Here is a 6,000-nt window from a genome sequence, read left to right on the forward strand (position 1 = left end):
ACCGGAGCGTTCACATCACAGGGTGCTCACACTTACAACCGCCACATTCTCTTAAAGACCACAGCAAAAAAATTTGGGGGGGTAAAATTGAGTCGGTCGTGAGACCCAACTCATTTTATAACCATTATGGCTTATGACCGTAATGGACAGGCAGGCTCCATTACGGTTGCAACCTGAGGATTATCTGTAATGTATGCACTCCCCTGCCATCCCATCTAGTCACAAGGAGAAAAACCACAGGAGAGAAGACACGACATCGGTGCTAAATGGAAACCAAGCAAACTTTGGAGAAGAGTCACCGGGCATGTGTTCAGCAAGAGGCAACAGAAGCACCAGTTAAAGGAGTGGGAATTTCCCCCCCTCTTTTTTTTTTTAGGACTTCAAAAGACTTCTCCCTTCCCTGAACCCCCCCCCCTCCTAGAGGAGGAGAAATAAAAAAAATGCCTATGAAATCTCCAGGGGGGGAATTTAAACAAGAGACACCCCCAAGCCTTGAAGATGAAAGAATCTCCACGGATAGAAGTGAGGACAAACCCACTGGCGGCTTCAAATGCATTCACGAGGTTCAAAGCCATCTGCTTACCTAAGAATCAACCTGGGGGAGAAGGAACAAAGGAAGCCCCCCCCTCCCCAGTCTCCCCAGCCTCTCTCCAGGCAGGGCCTTTGCAAACTGCTTGCTCAGCAGCTGCGTGAAATAATAATAATAATACCTTTCTCGGTAGAGGCTAAGGGTTTTATTCTGGGAGATCATTCCTTTCTGGAGATAAACAAGAGTTCTCTGGAAGGGCGTGTTAGGGAGACTCGGTGTCCCATGGTGCTTGGCAAGCACACTGTTCAAAAAATTCAACACAGTCGCTGAACGAAGGGTTAAGTTGAGGACTAACCCATACTCTTAAAATAGTTTGGCTGGAGAGCAGATGAGCATCTGGACATCAACTCTGCTTTTTGTCTTACAGCAGGGGTGTCCAAATTTGATAATCTGTGGATTGGTGACCACCTTGACAATGTGTAGACATCCTGGCTGGAGTTGAAGACCTGCAGACTCTGACTCCAGCCAGCCAGGCTGGGTAAATCTGGGAGTTGAAATCCACAAGTCTTAAAGTTGCCAAGGTTGGAGTCTTAGGATGGGTCAAGGTGAACTTCAATCCTGTGTAGGCCCTCTTGGGCTTTTTTTTTTTTTAAAAAATATATTTTATTGGTTTTTATCAATAACAATCTCCAGTGCCTGGTGTACATACAGCCGTGTTGTCTTGGTTTATATATTTGAGGGGGGGGAAGGCAATAATAATTAATGAACAGTCAATAATGATTAAATTTGATAATTTCATATTAGCATGTTAATTAATAAAATATTTCTTTGATCTTCCCTTCTCCCATTCGTATTCAAGGTTGAGGCCCTCTTGGGCTTTTGATTAATTAGCCATTGCGTTTTCTTGGTGACAAAAATGCTTTCCCAATTTTTTTTCCTTCTCACCTGATGCTTCCAAAGCGTGTGAGCAATTGTTGAGGTTTTTTTTTTTGCTCACCTGCCTGCGTTGAGCAAGCATTTTTCTTGCTTTGTAATTATCTTTTAGTCCAACCAGTGGCATCGGTTCTTAAAACAATTGCAGGATCAACTCCTCATCTTCCTAAGGTTAAGAACCCAATTACCAACTTTTTCCCAGGCTAATCTCTGCCCGAAATCTACAGACGCAGCAACATTTGTTTTAAACTACCTGCTTAGCCTCCAGACTAGAAGCTTTGAAGAAGAAAACAAAACAGGGTTTGGGCTGCAACAAGCCATCACAATCACCCATTATTGCACTACTGGTTGAAACTGCAGAGATTAAGAATGTAAGAACTGCATTTGCTGGTTCAGACCACCCGCAACTTCTAAGAGTGGCACCCCCTTTTTCTGTTTCCCTCTTGGAACCAACAGGCACCCCCATGTGGAAACAACTTCCCAACGGGCGATTTTCCCTAGCATCAGCCCCTTGTAGCTAGATTGCTCCTGCATTTGGAAGTTCTATTCCCCCCCCCAGCTGAGCTGCCAAAAAAAAAAAAAAAGGGGAGTGTCAAAAGAAATGTTTGAGAAATGTTTCCCAAATCTTTTGGATCTGGAGGAAATCAGCAAGGAAGTAATTATCTGCTTCTGGTAGAGAAAGAAGGAGATAAAAATAGGCACCGCCGGTTTGCTAGCGTGAGGGAAGAGTTTATGATGAAATGCTAATTTTAACTGCGGTTGAGCCGACCAATTTTATTGTCTTCTTCGGCCCAGGCTGCTTCTGTCTTCGGTTTGGCAGCCAAACCTGTGCAGTTTAATCAAAGGTAGGCGGTTCCTCAAAGGATGCGATCCAAAAAATTGAGGAAAGTTATTATTTTTGTTTCTGTTGGATCCGCTTTACAAATTGAAGAGGGAGCGCCAATTCACTTCAAACTTTGTCCATGGTTTTTTTTGCCTGCGGTGGGGGGCGTTCGTGGGGCAAAGAGTGGGAGCCCCTGTGATAATACGGACTAAAATTTAATCCTTAGCAATGGCAGATGCCTTGATGGGTCATCTAAATCAGGGGTCCCCAACCCCCAGTCCGTGGACCAATACCGGCCCCTTGCAGGCCAGCAACCGGCCCGCACAAACAAGCAAAGCCCTATTCACTGGATGCGGGCAGCACACAAAACCACACACCCTCCGGTCCGCGAAAAAAACCTCTCTCCACAGAACTGGTCCCTGGCGCCCAAAAGGTTGGGGACCTCTGATCTAAATCCTTAGCTTTATTCCTGTGGCAGGGGGGTGAGGAGACCAATGTAGTTAGGATTTTAGGAAGCTGTGGTCCCGTATAATTTGAGGACGATCAAAAAGTTGGTGGTGTTTAACTTTCTCTGTTCTGAATCTGTGGAAGTCTTTTCCACTTATACATGTAGTCTCTCGACTGAAAATTCATTTAGTGACTGTTCAAAGCTGGAACAGCACTGAAAAAAGGTCACTTTTGACCGTTTTTCACACTTAACAACCGTCACAGCATCCCCCACGGTCACATGATCAAAAGTCAGATCCTGGGCCAGGGATTCATATTTATGACGGTCGCAGTGTCCTGCAATCACGTGATCCGCTTCTAACGAGCAAAAGCAATGGGGAATCCAGATTCACTTAACAACCGTGTTACTAACTTAACAAACAATTCACTTAACGACTGTGGCAAGAAAAGTCACAAAATGGGGCAAAACTCAATGTTTCACTTAGCCACATAAATTTGGGGCTCAATTTTGGGGTCGTAACCGGAGGACCTCCTGTATATTTCCCAGGTTATGGAATGTATTTCCTTGGTTTCCCCCCAGCTCCACGCTTGGGGAAATTCGCAAAGAGATTTTTCTTTCACCTTTGTGCTGATAATCAATGCTGGTCCTCATTTTTCATTCATTTTCACTCTGGGGATATGGGAAGAATTTATAAATATATATAACTGTGTTAGAAATATTTCAACTTGTAAACACACACAAGGAAACACCCAAAACTCAATTAACACAAGGTAAACATAATTATAACTCCTCACAGTTCACAGGAAGAGACCCAATCCACATCACTGGATTTAATCAACCCCTTCTCCGGGGTCAACACACACACACACACACACACACCTCAAGCGTCATCCTAGAATCAGCACATACACACTTCCACACTCAGGACAAGCTCCCCTATAAAACCACCTTTCTGTGCCCCATTTTCTCTGCAGTGATCCTCATAGGCAAACCTCTTTGCTTTGGGGAATATATAATTCTCCTTTCCTCACAGCTGTCTGGATTTCATTTTTATTTATCCTTGCGCAACCCCAGCTCAAGTGGGAACCCCAAATATTCTTCTGACAAGGAGTTTTAAAATTTTGGCAAGGCACATTGAATATTTCCCAGAATAGGAAGGCCAAGCACAATTTAAATAAATTGAACTTAGTGACTTAAGTAAAACTGGAGAAGATTTTTGCACCATCTTCTTTTATTAGAAATCCAGGAAGAACAAGGAAGGGCTGGGGGTGAGGAATGGGACTTACAGTATTCCTAAATGTTGCGCCATCCATTGCCTAATTCTCTGGGAGAGAAGAATCAGGAAGCTGAGCAAAGCTAATCACCCATGAAATCTACAGCAAAGGAAGCATTGTTTCTGGGCCCTGAGTAAAAGGAGGCTCTTATCTTTTAGATTTTTTTTCTACCCTATTTTGGAAGCCTTGAAACAGGAGACGGGTCTGTCCAGCAATGCAAATGTGAAAAAATCAAGACTCTAAAATGCATACACTACAGGAATGTATTTTAACGCCCTTCTGAGAGTGTAATCCAAATACATTTGCAATCCTGCAAGGAACATTAATTTGGTAGTGTCACATGGTGACCTTGAGGCCTTCTTCTGCAGAAAGAAGACAAGTCATTATTTTTATTTGCCTTTAGTACTATGACCTGAAAATTAATGGATGTCCATCCAGATTTATTTTTATAGGACATCCTATATCTGCAAAAAACATTGCCACAACTCATGCCTTCTGGTTATAGGGTCTCCTAAGGCTAATGGGGATCGTGGTTAGGATGCTGGACCACCACTGGAGAGACCCAATTCACAGAGTTCCTCTTGCCTAGGTGCGACTAGAACTTACCATCTCCTGGTGATTGGCCCAAAGTCCCCCAGCAGTTTTCATGCCTAAAATGGGACTAGAATTCACAGACTCCTGGTTTCGTGCCTAAAACAAAACTAGAATTCATAATCTCCTGGTTATTGGTCCATAGTCATATTCAGTCAGTTTTCATGCCTAAGGCGGAACTAGAACTCACCATCTCCTGGTGATGGGCCCAAATTCATCCAGCTGGCTTTTACGCCTAGAGCAGAACTAGAACTCACCGTCTCCTGGCTCCTAGGCCACATCTTAACTACTACACCAAACTGGCTCTCCAAGGCCTTTCCAGAGAGTGTTCGGTGTATAAACTACAAGAAGTTCAGAGATCTCTTTAACCCCAACCTTGCTACAACACAGAAGAATCTTTTTCAGAACAGTGAAGCCCACGAATCAGCACTAATAGCTTAACCCACTCTCCATCTCCGTCCTGGGCTACAGCTCAACCGGGCTTTAGAAAATGTTTGCCTGCATTCCTAGCCGGGACAGGAGTGCAATCAACTGTGAAACGGGACTTTTGAATTTACAACATCCATTTCTGCTTCAACACACACACACACAGGACTAAATTGTAGGAAAGCTGGAAGGGCGGGGAGCCTGGGTGGGAATGATGACAAAGGACGCCAAGAGGAGAGACAGCATTTGCTAGGAAGCAAAACTTAGCACAACTTTCTCCTAACTCCCTTGTTGTTGTAAGCTCCCATTGTTGTTGTTGTTGTTGTTGTTTTTCTCCCAAACTGTGTTGCAGAGAATTTAGCAACTTAGGGACAATTGCTCAAGGAGAAGGTGAATAACCCTGGATTGTTTTGCTTTTGTTTCAAACAGAAAGAATGTGAGGGTTTCCTGTTGTTCCTTATCAGTTTACAGGACACAGCATTGATTGCAGAGAAACTCTAGCCACCAAGGTGCCCTGCGTTAACAGAATATACACACACTTTGAAATATTGCAGGCACTTCTGAAACACACACTGCAGTGACCCACTAACCTGGTCCCCAGGCAGCCCTGGAGTTGATGATAAGAACCTGGCGCAGAAACCCAGAGAGGACAAAATCAGGAAAAGCTAGAAAAAAAACCATTCCCTTTTTTCCCTGATAAAACCCAGCTCTCTTGAGTGATCTTCGCAATCCTTTTGTAAAAGAGAAAAGCCAAGGGCCAACACCGCCCTCAGTTGGTGCCTTCCAAAAAGAGTGGACCAAAATCTCCATGACCCTCCAGTCGCTAAGACTGCTGGGTGGGGAGGATGGTCAGTGTAGTCCAGCTTTTCTACAAGATACCAAATGGAGAAGCAATTCCCAAGTGGAGCTCCTTGTGCATTTGTACAAAGTTGCCTGGAACGCAACCTCGGAAAAGTCTTTGATTTGGATCTGGTCA

The sequence above is a fragment of the Protobothrops mucrosquamatus genome, unplaced genomic scaffold (genome assembly GCF_001527695.2).
Source record: "Protobothrops mucrosquamatus isolate PMUCROS unplaced genomic scaffold, P.Mucros_1.0 scaffold1523, whole genome shotgun sequence".
Lineage (NCBI taxonomy): Eukaryota > Metazoa > Chordata > Lepidosauria > Squamata > Viperidae > Protobothrops > Protobothrops mucrosquamatus.